Source organism: Bactrocera dorsalis, chromosome 5 (assembly GCF_023373825.1).
Source record: "Bactrocera dorsalis isolate Fly_Bdor chromosome 5, ASM2337382v1, whole genome shotgun sequence".
NCBI classification, from domain to species: domain Eukaryota; kingdom Metazoa; phylum Arthropoda; class Insecta; order Diptera; family Tephritidae; genus Bactrocera; species Bactrocera dorsalis.
In genome coordinates, this window is record NC_064307.1 from 47,015,721 (window position 1) to 47,028,562 (window position 12,842).

General features: G+C 36.8%; 1 protein-coding gene across 2 annotated transcripts in view; it reads left to right on the forward strand.

The window, feature by feature from the left end:
• The first annotated feature begins 1,317 nt into the window (after positions 1–1,317).
• Positions 1,318–12,842, forward strand: part of LOC105224278 (dual specificity protein phosphatase 15) — a 227,321-nt gene continuing 215,796 nt past the window's right edge. Inside the window, exon 1 of one of the 2 annotated variants that reach the window (XM_049458474.1) lies at positions 1,318–1,415. The gene's annotated coding sequence lies outside the window, so the exon portion shown is untranslated. Of the gene's footprint in view, positions 1,416–4,309; positions 4,408–12,842 lie in introns of those variants that run through there. The other variant, XM_049458475.1, reaches the window with a different exon arrangement.

The following is a 12,842-nucleotide window of genomic DNA, read 5'->3' on the forward strand; positions in this document are numbered from 1 at the left end:
TTTTTAATAGAGGCGGCCGGAGTAAGTATTATAATGAAAAATACAATATTTTTGGTTTAGCAAAGCAAGAGTTCGATTAGTCTTCACGAATCAAGAGGTTATTAAAAAAATAATAATTTTTAAAAATTTCTTAACTTAAAGAACTTGTTCGACGTATATCTTAATATATAAAAATCACGTGTCACGTTGTTTGTTTGCGATGGACTCCTAAACTACTGAACCGATTTTAATGAAATTTTTAACACTGTGTGCAGTTTGGTCCAACTTGAAAGATAGGATAGTTTATAACTCTCCTTATAGTCGCATTATTTATTTATTGCAAATTATTTGTTTATTATTAGCAAAGAGCTATCCACCAGTTGGTGGCGCTAAGAGCGGTATTGAGTGCGGTATGTTACAGTAGATGGCGCTACAAACATTAAAAACATTAAATGAAAATGCGTTGTTTGAAGTTTATATTATTTGTGGTAAAGTTATACGAGTCTATGATTCGAAAAAAAAATAAAAATTGGGCGGGGCGAAGTTCTCCGGGTCAGCTAGTATATATCAGAGACCTGCACGAGTAATTAAAAAAGTAACATGTTAGCAAGCGGCGATGCCGATGCGGCGAGTACACGCTACGTAACGGTACTTTGGCATCGTGGGCATCGGCATCGTGGGTATCGGCATCGCGGCATCGCCGATTACTAACATGTTACCAGTGGTCGGCATTTCTTAGAACAATTGTGGAAACTAACTTCACACGTATGCTTACGCTCTATCGTTCAGTCGTTGTCGAGCCAGCAACGAATTAACATCATGTAAGACTATAGCGTTTCATTTGCCATTGACGATACCAGATAGTAATCGTACGATGCCGCGATGCCGATGCGCAATGTTACCTTCGCATCGTGGTAATCGTCAGAAGTGTTACTTAGTAACGTAATCGTACGATGCCTACCTTAATCGTGCAGGCCTCTGGTATATATACTGTTACAAAAAGTAGTATTAAGTTTTATTAGTATTGCTATATGCATCACTGATTATGAGCAATAGCTGTAGGTATATGGAATAGCATTTGTCTTGTTGTAGACATCTGGCGCCACGGCTGTCTGCTTGTCGAAACAATAGACATCTGGCGCCGCACTGTCTGCTTGTCTAGGTAAACAATTGCTGAGTCTGGCGCCGCGACTGTCTGCTTGCGTCTGGCGCCGTATAGCCGTATGTTCTGGTAATTTCCAGACGCGATATTCTAGAAGGACACGTCGGCATCAGCGAGAAGTGCGTGGCTATATAAGCCGTGGCAGCGCCAACGTAATCAATCAGTGCTAAGAGTAAACTGCTATAGTGTAGACGAGTTGTGAAATAAAGAGTTGTTGAATTAAATTAAACAGTGTTGATTTTATTTGTCAATCCAGAGATACGAACCTAACAAAGTAAACTAGCAAGAGTAAATTCGTAACAATTGGTGTCAGAAGTGTGATGATGTCACAAAGAAAGACAGTTATCCTCTACCAAGAATCGACGATACATTAGACACCTTGTCTGGAGCGAAATGGTTTTCTACATTAGATCTACAAAGTGGATATTGGCAAGTCGAGATCGATGAATGTGACCGTGAAAAGACCGCTTTCAGTATGGGCGACGGGTTATGGGAATTCTCTGTGATGCCATTTGGGTTATGTAATGCGCCTGCAACGTTCGAGCGACTGATGGAACATGTGTTAAAAGGACTCAACTGGAAGACATGTTTGGTGTATCTTGATGACATTATCATCATGGGAAAAAGTTTTGATGATCATCTGAAAAATCTAGAGGAAGTCTTTCAGCGAATAGCATCAGCCGGATTACGCTTGAATCCCAAAAAGTGTTCATTATGGAAGAAGCAGGTCACATATCTCGGACATAAAGTGTCAACTGACGGGATTCACACCGAGGAAGGAAAAATAAAAGCAGTGAAAGATTGGCCTCGACCCACCAACACATGAACTCCGCAGCTTCCTCGGCTTATGCACGTATTATCGCCGTTTCGTACCTGGATTTGCGAACGTGGCTAGAAGTTTACATGATTTAACAAAGAAGAATCGCCCGTTTGTATGGCAGTTGGAACAAGAAAAAGCGTTTGAGCAGCTTAAGGAACTACTTTGTACGGCGCCGATGTTGGCTTATCCAATACCTGGAAAGAAATTCATCCTGGATACAGATGCGAGCGCTTATGGAATTGGAGGTGTCCTGTCTCAGCTCATCGACGGACAAGAAAGAGTAATTGGGTATTACAGCAGAGTGCTCGGGAAACCAGAGAAAAACTACTGTGTGACGCGAAAAGAACTACTAGCTGTGGTGGAATGTGTAAAACATTTCCACAAGTATTTGTATGGACAACGATTCTTGCTGAGGACTGATCATGCAGCATTAAAATGGTTATTACAGTTTAAGAATCCGGAAGGCCAAATTGCACGATGGATCGAAAGATTACAGAATTACGACTTCGAAACGGAACATCGAAAGGGGATTCACCACAAAAATGCCGATGCATTATCACGTCGCCCTTGTCCACTGGAATGTAAACATTGCTCCAAATCAGAAGGAAAAGAAGGTATAATCGACGTGCGATTACTGAATATAGAACCTGAAGATGATTGGACTCCTCACCGCATCAGAATCAATCAGCTAGAGGACCCTGATCTTGCAAAGCTGGTAATGGCCAAAGAAAATGGGGTACGACCACCAAAGGAACAAATAAGTAGCGAGAGTCCAACTGCAAAAGCATATTGGGCACAATGGAACAGCATAAACCTCGTTAATGGATACCTTCATCGTACCTGGGAAAGCGAAGATGGCAAACATTCTCGTCTGCTGATCATAGTACCGAAGTCCATGATCCCGAAAGTGTTGAAAGAATATCACAATGGACCTAGTGGAGGGCACCTTGGAATTACAAAAACTATAGAGAAGATTAAACAACGGTTCTACTGGATCGGTTGTCGAGATTCCATAGCAGAATGGATAAGTAATTGCGTAGAGTGCATGGCAGCTAAAGGTCCTAAAGCCAAAAGTCGCGGTAGGCTACAACAGTACAACGTGGGATCACCATTTGAACGAGTCGCAATGGATATTGCAGGTCCGTTCCCAACCAGTACGGCCGGAAACAAATGTCTACTGGTTGTCATGGACTATTTCAGTAAATGGCCAGAAGTATATGCCTTACCAAACCAGGAAGCGAAGACCGTAGCCGAAGCGTTTGTAGAAAATTGGATAACAAGGTTCGGAGTGCCCGTCGAATTACACTCAGATCAAGGCAGAAATTTCGAATCTTCCATTTTCCAAGAAGTCTGTACATTATTGGGCATCCACAAGACACGGACAACAGCGTTACACCCACAATCAGATGGGATGGTAGAGAGATTCAACCGAACGCTCGAAGAACATCTGCGGAAAATCGTTGATAAAGACCAACGGAATTGGGACAAGCGCATCCAGATGTTCCTGCTGGCGTATCGTTCAGCGAAGCACGAGACAACTGGTTACACGCCGGCAAAGATTATTTTCGGATCTGATCTGCGACCCCCTGCTGATCTTAAGTTTGGAACGAATCCTACAGCTGTAAGAAATGATGGAGATTATTGTTCTGCCTTAAAGGAAGAAATGAATGAATTGCATCTAATGGTAAGACAGCATACGCATCTGATGAGCAATAAGATGAAGGACCGGTTCGATCAAGCGGCAAATTCAAAAGGTTTTGAAGAAGGTGATCTGGTCCTGTTGTACAATCCACTTCGAAAGAAAGGCTTGTCCCCGAAACTGCAGACAGCCTGGGAAGGACCCTATATGGTGATGAAACGACTTAATGACGTGGTATACCGCATACAAAGAAATGGAAAAGCACGATGTAAAATGAAAGTAGTACATTTGGAGAGGCTCGCCCCATTTGGTTCAAGAGGATTTGTGCCTAATCGGGACGATTAGGCTTTAGTGGAGGGCAGTGTTACAAAAAGTAGTATTAAGTTTTATTTGTATTGCTATATGCATCCCTGATTATGAGCAATAGCTGTAGGTATATGGAATAGCATTTGTCTTGTTGTAGACATCTGGCGCCACGGCTGTCTGCTTGTCGAAACAATAGACATCTGGCGCCGCACTGTCTGCTTGTCTAGGTAAACAATTGCTGAGTCTGGCGCCGCGACTGTCTGCTTGCGTCTGGCGCCGTATAGCCGTATGTTCTGGTAATTTCCAGACGCGATATTCTAGAAGGACACGTCGGCATCAGCGAGAAGTGCGTGGCTATATAAGCCGTGGCAGTGCCAACGTAATCAATCAGTGCTAAGAGTAAACTGCTATAGTGTAGACGAGTTGTGAAATAAAGAGTTGTTGAATTAAATTAAACAGTGTTGATTTTATTTGTCAATCCAGAGATACGAACCTAACAAAGTAAACTAGCAAGAGTAAATTCGTAACAATACATATATACATATATATATTGCAGGAATATATTCGGTTACGTAAGGGCACAGATCACGGGGCTTACACTTGAACTGTTGAAATCTCGAATCGATGAAGCACTTTAAGGGGCCAATATTGACCCCAATAGTCTGATTCACCGAAAGTGTGAAACGGTGCTTTAGATGGGAGCTAGACATGCGAGAAAAGAGTGTCGCGATGTTTTCTTCTCACCTTTCTTCAAACAACGCTAACAGTTGGCGTCAAAATGTTTAGTCCGATTAGAACTCTTAAAACTGTGGCAATTTGAATTCTAACTTAAAGAAGCTCTTGTATTTTACTCTGGATTATTATTATTTATAAATATGTATGTACACTGTATTCGAATATTAACTGTCCTTCTATTGCAATATTTTAGTATTTCCCATAAAAATCCGACAAAATAAAAAAATTTAAAGCAAAAAATAAATTCTCACATAAAATTCATTTGGAAGCAACAGCTAAACGCGGAGGCGATGCTTCAGCTAAACAGACATACGGATAAAATAACAACGATAAAAACTAACAACATACGAGAGACACTCCCAATTATTTGTTAAATTTATGAATTAAACATATTTTTGCATTTTGCCGTTGGTATAAAACAATTTTTCATTTCCTCTTACAGACATGGTCATAAAAATATTTGGTGGCTAACAAATATTACGATTCATACAAGTATATATGCATGGATATATGTATATTACTTCGTTGATATTGTCCAAATGAATGTGACGAAGCAGCGAAAATGATGCCGAATGTGGGCGTGCGCCGCCAACAGCCACCTCCACTGCTCACCGATCAGTAGTCGCCACCAGTCGCACCAACCGACTAGCAGTAGCAACAATTGCAAGTTGCAGCAAATTGCATGGCCACTGCAGTTCGTTGCCACTGTCGCACGGGTGGGTTGGTCGCTCGTCATAAGACACACGTCGCCTCTGAGCTGCCTGCTGGTAGCTTTTTGTTGGCTATCGTCCGTCGTCCGCGGCCCGTTGTTCGTCGGAGTTTGTTGTCGTTTGTCGTAAAATAAAATGCGATTTTCAAGACGTTGCTTTGACATTTTGCATTGCAAAATGACGTTTGTAAAGGCAGCCGGAATAGCGAGAGGGCGCGGAAGACTAGAGTTGGTGTGGAGGAATAAAACCACTGGTACTGGGCACACAGCTATTACAACGGCAAGACAAATGCCAATGCGAAGCGTTAAAATGGGTGCGACGGTAGTTGAATATATTCCTATGCATTTGTATGTTGGCAATAAGGATGCAAGGAATGGTACATACAAGACTTACATAACTTGAAATGAACGGATTTCCCACTACAATTTACAGTACATGTAATTTTGAAAAATATACTTCCAACTTAGGTCATTTAGTGGTTAAGTTGCACAAAACCTAACAAAGTTTTGAAGCATTTCTGTCTTCAAGAAACTGCTTTTGTAAAGATCGTTAAGATTGTTTTTGTCTAGTGCACTCAGTTTAGTAAGGTTAGGAAAATACTAAACAAAAACAAAATTATTTTCCGTATCATTTCGGAACATACTTGTTTTGAGGGTGAGCTTTTGAAATGTTCTATATAATGACCCTCTTATTGCTCAGTTATTCTGAGAGTATATGTCTGAAATATTAAAAGCTTCGAAAGCAATATTGCGGCAATGTAAGACTCCAAAAATAATTGTTAACATAGACCGACTTTGAAATTATATATAAACTAAGGAACTATGTTTGTTGTGATATAGCCACGTATATTGATAAAATCTGGCAGCTCTCGACTTTACGAGACTTTCTTAATGCTGTTGTGTTATAGAGGAAGAGAGAGAGAAACCGTTTTGCGAATTTTTGAAGAAACTTTCATCATCATCATATTTTTAGAAGCATTCTTTCAATACTTTGTCATTTAAATATATACATACATATGTATGTGTCCATATAAAAAGAAAACATAAAACAAACGAAAAACATGTCAAAACAGCGCAAAATTTATGGATTTTATATGCTTCAGTAATAAAAGTACAACAACAAAAGTGCTGTCATTACTGTCACTAGATAATAAGAATTCGCTCTTCATTGGCTTTTTATCACCTTTAAAATTTCGCTTAATTATTGCAAAGCTGAAAATCTGTAAATCAACAAACCATAAACAAAATAGACCAGTCTCATTTATTTATGACGAAAGAAAATATCTGTATTTATCTTTATATATATGTATAAATCTTCTGACCGTGTGTTTACATTTGAACTGCTCCTAAACGGATGGACCGATTTTGATGAAATTTTATGTGTATGTTCAAGGAGATTCGAGAATGGTTTAGATTTACAATTTGGTCTAACACTAGAGATGTTCAATATCAAATAGATTCGAACGCCCAAATCATTTAATTTTTTGATCTGAAAAAGTTTGGCCGTTTCCAGTCTCGCTTCCTTTATTTGCTTGCCTCCATTTTGTATTCTTCCTTTAAAGAAATGTTTTTTGAGGAGGTTTTCGAAAACTTCGTTAATCTTTCCAATATATAGTATATCATTACTGTGAAAATATGAGGTTAGTTCCATATTGTGGGCAGATGACTTTGAAACCTGGCATCTGGGAGGAGTTTTATTTTTGAGAGATATATTGAATATATTATTTATTTTTAATTTTATTCTACTAAATTTCAAAAATATATATATTATAAATCGTTTAACACCTGCTTAGCTCGAAGCCCATATAATAATATTTTATTTGCTTTAACTTTTAATTAAATAAACATTTTTAAATATGAGACAGTGCTTCTCTAAAATATTTTAAACCTAAAGTATTCATTATAGTATTTTTACATTAAAATATTTTCAGCCTTAAACTTATTCATCTTATTCTTAATCTTATAACTTTTTTCTTTGTATACTTCTGGCCACACTTCGAAAATTTCTATGACAGGAATCTTTCTTACCACTATTTCAAATATTCCCACCTGCTTTTTAGTATCTTTCAGTTCGTTGTGTCATTTACTACTATGATCAAATTGAAAGGAGAATTGTATCCATTCATCTCCTTCAAAGTAATCACCTCCCGCTGCAATACACTCATGCCAACGAATTTTTCAGTCATCAAAGCACTTGGAAAAATCCTCCGTCGTGATCATCAGAGCCTTCTTTGATTCAGCTTTTATATCCTCAATTGAGTCAAAACGGTGTCCTCGGAGTGGTCATGGTACTTTGCTGAATAGACAGAAGTTACACGAACGTAAATCAGGCGAATGCGGTGGTTGCGGCGGCACGATTTGTTGAAAATGTGGCGAAATGATCATGAATAACCAATGCAGTATGAGATGGTGTATTAATGCACTTCTTTGTGCAATAAATTCAGACATAGCAAAAATCGAAGAATTCACTTTTAGAGCCGCACAAAATGAATGTAATGAATATTTTGACGTGAAATTTAGCATAGATGTCACTAACAGTACTACCGACTTACATAAAAAATGTTTACAGACTCGAAAAACACGCGAAGTTTTAGTTTTTATTTAGTTAAATATTTCGAACAGGTGGTTACATTCTAATTTTTTTCAAAAGTTCTATTTTCTAATATTAAGCAAAAAAGTATATTCAAAACTCCTCAGACTTCTCTACAGTAGTGCTCTGGATATTGGTAGCTTGACGACATTTTGCTTATGACATAGTTTTGTGTCAGTCGCATTGTTCCTTTCGTAGAGATTTTCAAACACAGAAACTCTTTTTTTTTCATCAAATATGGTTAGTCTGGCTTTTCGAAAAACATTAAACGAATTCTACGAATTCGATTTTTTCTAATATGCCAAACTAGTATAGTTTTTTGAATAATTTTCTAATTGATAATACCAATCAGCAACTGCAGAGTTGCAAAAACATTTAACCTATAAGGATGCCGCTGGTTTCTGTATATAGAAAATCTGCGAAAATTTTAAAATATCGCTAATTTTCATAAGTGCAAAAGATAGGATTAAGCAAAAGCAAAATAATAATTTTGGCCTTGGTTTTTAACTTTTTTCTTAAACATCAGATGGCCGAGCAAAAATTTGTTTTTCTTATCTTTTTCCTTTCTTCCTTATTTATTTTATATATTTAGTATTGATTTTATTTTATTATTATTTTTTGAACATATTTTGAATAATTTAACTTAGTGAAAAGTAAATGTTTTGACCATCTGATTGAATAACGTCAACGCTGCTTGAAATAGTAATGTGGTGTGTGTGTGGCTATTTTTAGTTTTTGTGTGTTTTTTTTTTATTTTTTTATGATTATTTATGAGCTTGTGGTGGCGCTATCGCTCACAGCGAATTCCGCAAATTCCAAAAATTAAATTGTGCAGCATTAAATGTACTATTTATAAATGTGTATGTGTATTTATGTTTCTATGTACATAAATATGTACATATTTATATTTATATGTTTTGTGACCTTTATATACATAGGTACTTATATAGTAGTTTACACTTGCATTAAGTTTTCCACGAATTTCGTAACACTCAGTAGGAAATGTCGGGGATTCTATAAGTATATTAAATTATCAGCTATATCGAAACACTATAGCATATAACTGTCATTCAAACTGACCAGTCATATTACTATCAATATTTGTGTTCCTTATTAAGTGGCCCTAACCCGACTTGGTAGCTGTTTAAATCAAATGGGTTATTGTCTAATGCAATATCCGCAGAAATCGTTCAGATCGGACCCCTATAGTATATAGCTGCCATACAAACTGAACGATCAGAATCAAGTTCATGTCAGGAATATTTTGTACTTGTGCAGGGTATTATAAGTTCGGTGCTCTTAGAAATTTTTTTTCTTTTTATATAATATCGTTGGCATTTTTCAGCTAATTTTGTTCCATGAATTAAAAAATTATATAGCATAAAAGTAAATGTGTGTGTGCATGTATGTATGTATGTAATGCCTCGGCATGTCAAACTTCCGTCTATTTGCGATTGATTGGAATCAAAATAATAATTGTGTATGCTTACAGTGAGCAAACTGTGGGCCATTCATTGATTATCTACACATGTGCATGTACATATGTATGTATGTGTAAAAAAGGGAAAAAACAAAAAAAATGTTTGAATAAACTCGAGAAAAGATCACACATTGGCGCAGCTTATCAATATTCAATGAGTTTGGACTTGAAATCCGCTCATTCGGAAATCGACTGCTACGTGCGAATCGGCGCGTACCACAGCGCCACATAAGTCCATCTAAATATATGAATGGCAACATAGGCTAGCACCGCATTTCAAGCACTCTGATTTGATATGCGCCTGTGATTTTATAAGAAAATAACCGTAATTTGCATAAAATTTTGAAAGCATAGCACGATCTCTCGGACGCGTTCAGATGAGATCACAATTTGTTCTATATAGCCCGAATGCTAGGAATATATTAGAATACGCAACAACAATAGCAATTTGTTGAAAACGTAACAACAGAGTCATTAAATACAACAACTAAAACAAAGTTAACAATAAAATCAAGTCATTTGAATTGCGGGCATGTAAAGCCTTTGATTGATCCAAAGTCAAAACGTTCAATATGTGGCGCATACAGTGAGTGCAAAAAAACGAAAAAGGGAAAATTAAATGAAAAAAATGTTTGTAAGTATTTATGTAAATTTATGCACATGTGTGCCTAATCAGTGTGCTGTATTTGAAATACATATTTATAGGTATGATTAAGTGCTTTTGCAATTAAATATTTACAATGCAATTTTTGCAACTCACCACTTTTATTTCAGCGCGCAATGCGTTGCATAAGGGTAATCTGATTTGTGTAACAAATTTGTAAAATCTTATTGTTTTGTTCAAGAGTTATCACTCAAAAACTCGTTTTCGAAAACCACTTGTATAATAGCTACATGTTATTATCATCCGATATTCGAATATTGAAAAATTACAAGTTCTTGCTGGAATTATTATTCCGAAACTCTTTTTCGAACAATAAGTCGTATGACAGCTACATGTTATAGTGAACCGATCGTTATGAATTACAGTGCACACTTCTCATTTTATGTTAGGTTAAAAAAATTCAAATTATTACATTCAATAGTGTGACTCATTTTGGAACAATCAATTGTATTATAAGTTAAGGGTAATCCATTCCGAAGTTCACCACTTTTTTAAAGAAAAAACACAAACATTTCAAATTTAATGGGGAATGTTTATAATCATTCGAAATGACATTCTTTGGAGCTCACAGTTTTTACCGGCATCATTTTTGAAGAAATATGGCCTGATGAATCCACCGGGCCACAAACCAGCGCGAAGCGCGCGAAACACATTATTTACAGAACGTGTTTTTTGTAATAAATTGAACGACTTGTAAACATTGTTCAGGCGTAAATCTGTCCATGATGCAATGCCAAACAATATTGTACAAAAATAACATGACAGCTTGACACGACTCACGCGTGGTCGGTCAAAAAAAGGCTATTGAAACAAGTAAGGAAGGGCTAAGTTCGGGTGTCACCGAACATTTTATACTCTCGCATGATAAAGTGATAATCGAGATTTCATTATCCGTCATTTACATATTTTTTTTATTTTGGTTCCTAATGTATATATTGTATTATACAGAGAAGGCATCAGATGGAATTCAAAATAGCGTTATATTGGAAGAAGGCGTGGTTGTGAAACGATTTCACCCATATTTCGTACATATCACCAGGGTGTTAAAAAAATATTATATACCGAATTTCATTAAAATCGGTCGAGTAGTTCCTGAGATATGGTTTTTGGTCCATAAGTGGGCGACGCCACGCCCATTTTCAATTTTTATTAAAAGCCTGGGTGCAGCTTCCTTCTGCCATTCCTTCCGTAAAATTTAGTGTTTCTGACGTTTTTTGTTAGTCGGTTAACGCACTTTTAGTGATTTTCAACATAACCTTTGTATGGGAGGTGGGCGTGGTTATTATCCGATTTCTTTTATTTTTGAACTGTATATGGAAATGCTTGAAGGAAACGACTCTATAGAGTTTGGTTGACATAACTTAGTAGGGGGCGGGGCCACGCCCACTTTTCCAAAAAAATTACGTCCAAATATGCCCCTCCCTAATGTGATCCTTTGTGCCAAATTTCACTTTAATATCTTTATTTATGGCTTAGTTATGACACTTTATAGGTTTTCGGTTTCCGCCATTTTGTGGGCGTGGCAGTTGACCGATTTTGCCCATCTTCGAACTTAACCTTCTTATGGAGCCAAGAAATACGTGTACCAAGTTTCATCATGATATCTCAATTTTTACTCAAGTTACAGCTTGCACGGACGGACGGACAGACGGACGGACAGACAGACAGACATCCGGATTTCAACTCTACTCGTCACCCTGATCACTTTGGTATATATAACCCTATATCTGACTCTTTTAGTTTTAGGACTTACAAACAACCGTTATGTGAACAAAACTATAATACTCTCTTTAGCAACTTTGTTGCGAGAGTATAAAAAGCACCTCTACTTGGATCAGCCGTTATATAATAATATTTGTTCAGTCTGTTTCTTTGTTATTGTGTGAAATATTGAGTTAACCTCAAAGTTCGAGAAGGGTTTAGAAAAGACTTCATAAGCCTTTGGAAAATGTTTCCCATACAGAAACGCAAACAAGAAAATTTTAGATGACGGAAAATATGTATATTCATATTATTAGATATATGTATGTATGTGCAATAAAAATATACCGACATTATTCGGGTTCACTCGAAAGTCTTAACATCCCTACAAGTTTTTTAATATTTTGTCTACAGTTTTTTTAGAAGGCTCTTAATCTCTACAATAAAAAAGGCACGTCTATGCAAGCATTAATTTATTTTCTTATTAATTCGTGTAATTTATGTACACACATATACAATATATGCGATTTATATGAATATATGAATAAGGTATTAATTGACCGCTGACTTCAGCAATTGGAATTCCATAAAATCCCATTTAGGTATCTATTTTTAATGTATGCATAATCGTCTATAATTGGCTCTGATGTAGTTTACAACGGTTGCAGTGTTTTATGGTTGAATGCTCGGCTGATAAAGGAGATCACTGAACGCGGTCATCCCTAATAGGGTTTTATGACTGCATCTATAGCTTATTGTATTGCTTATGTAATCGCGTATTAGTGAACAGAGCGCAGCAATTTATTTCACACATTTTTATTGAAGTCTTGTGAGATATCTTTTGGTCAACATATCATAAATATGTTGATTGCATAATAATTGAATTTAGTGTCATCTAACGGTCATGTGTATACACTGTATGTAATTTCCTCAACTACTTTTTAAAAATATGTCGAAGTTGAGGAAACAAGAGGAACTGGAACTCAGTCACGTCACACTGACTTATAAAGACATATTGGGCCATATCATAATGCTGTCGCTATGCTGAATCCAAAAT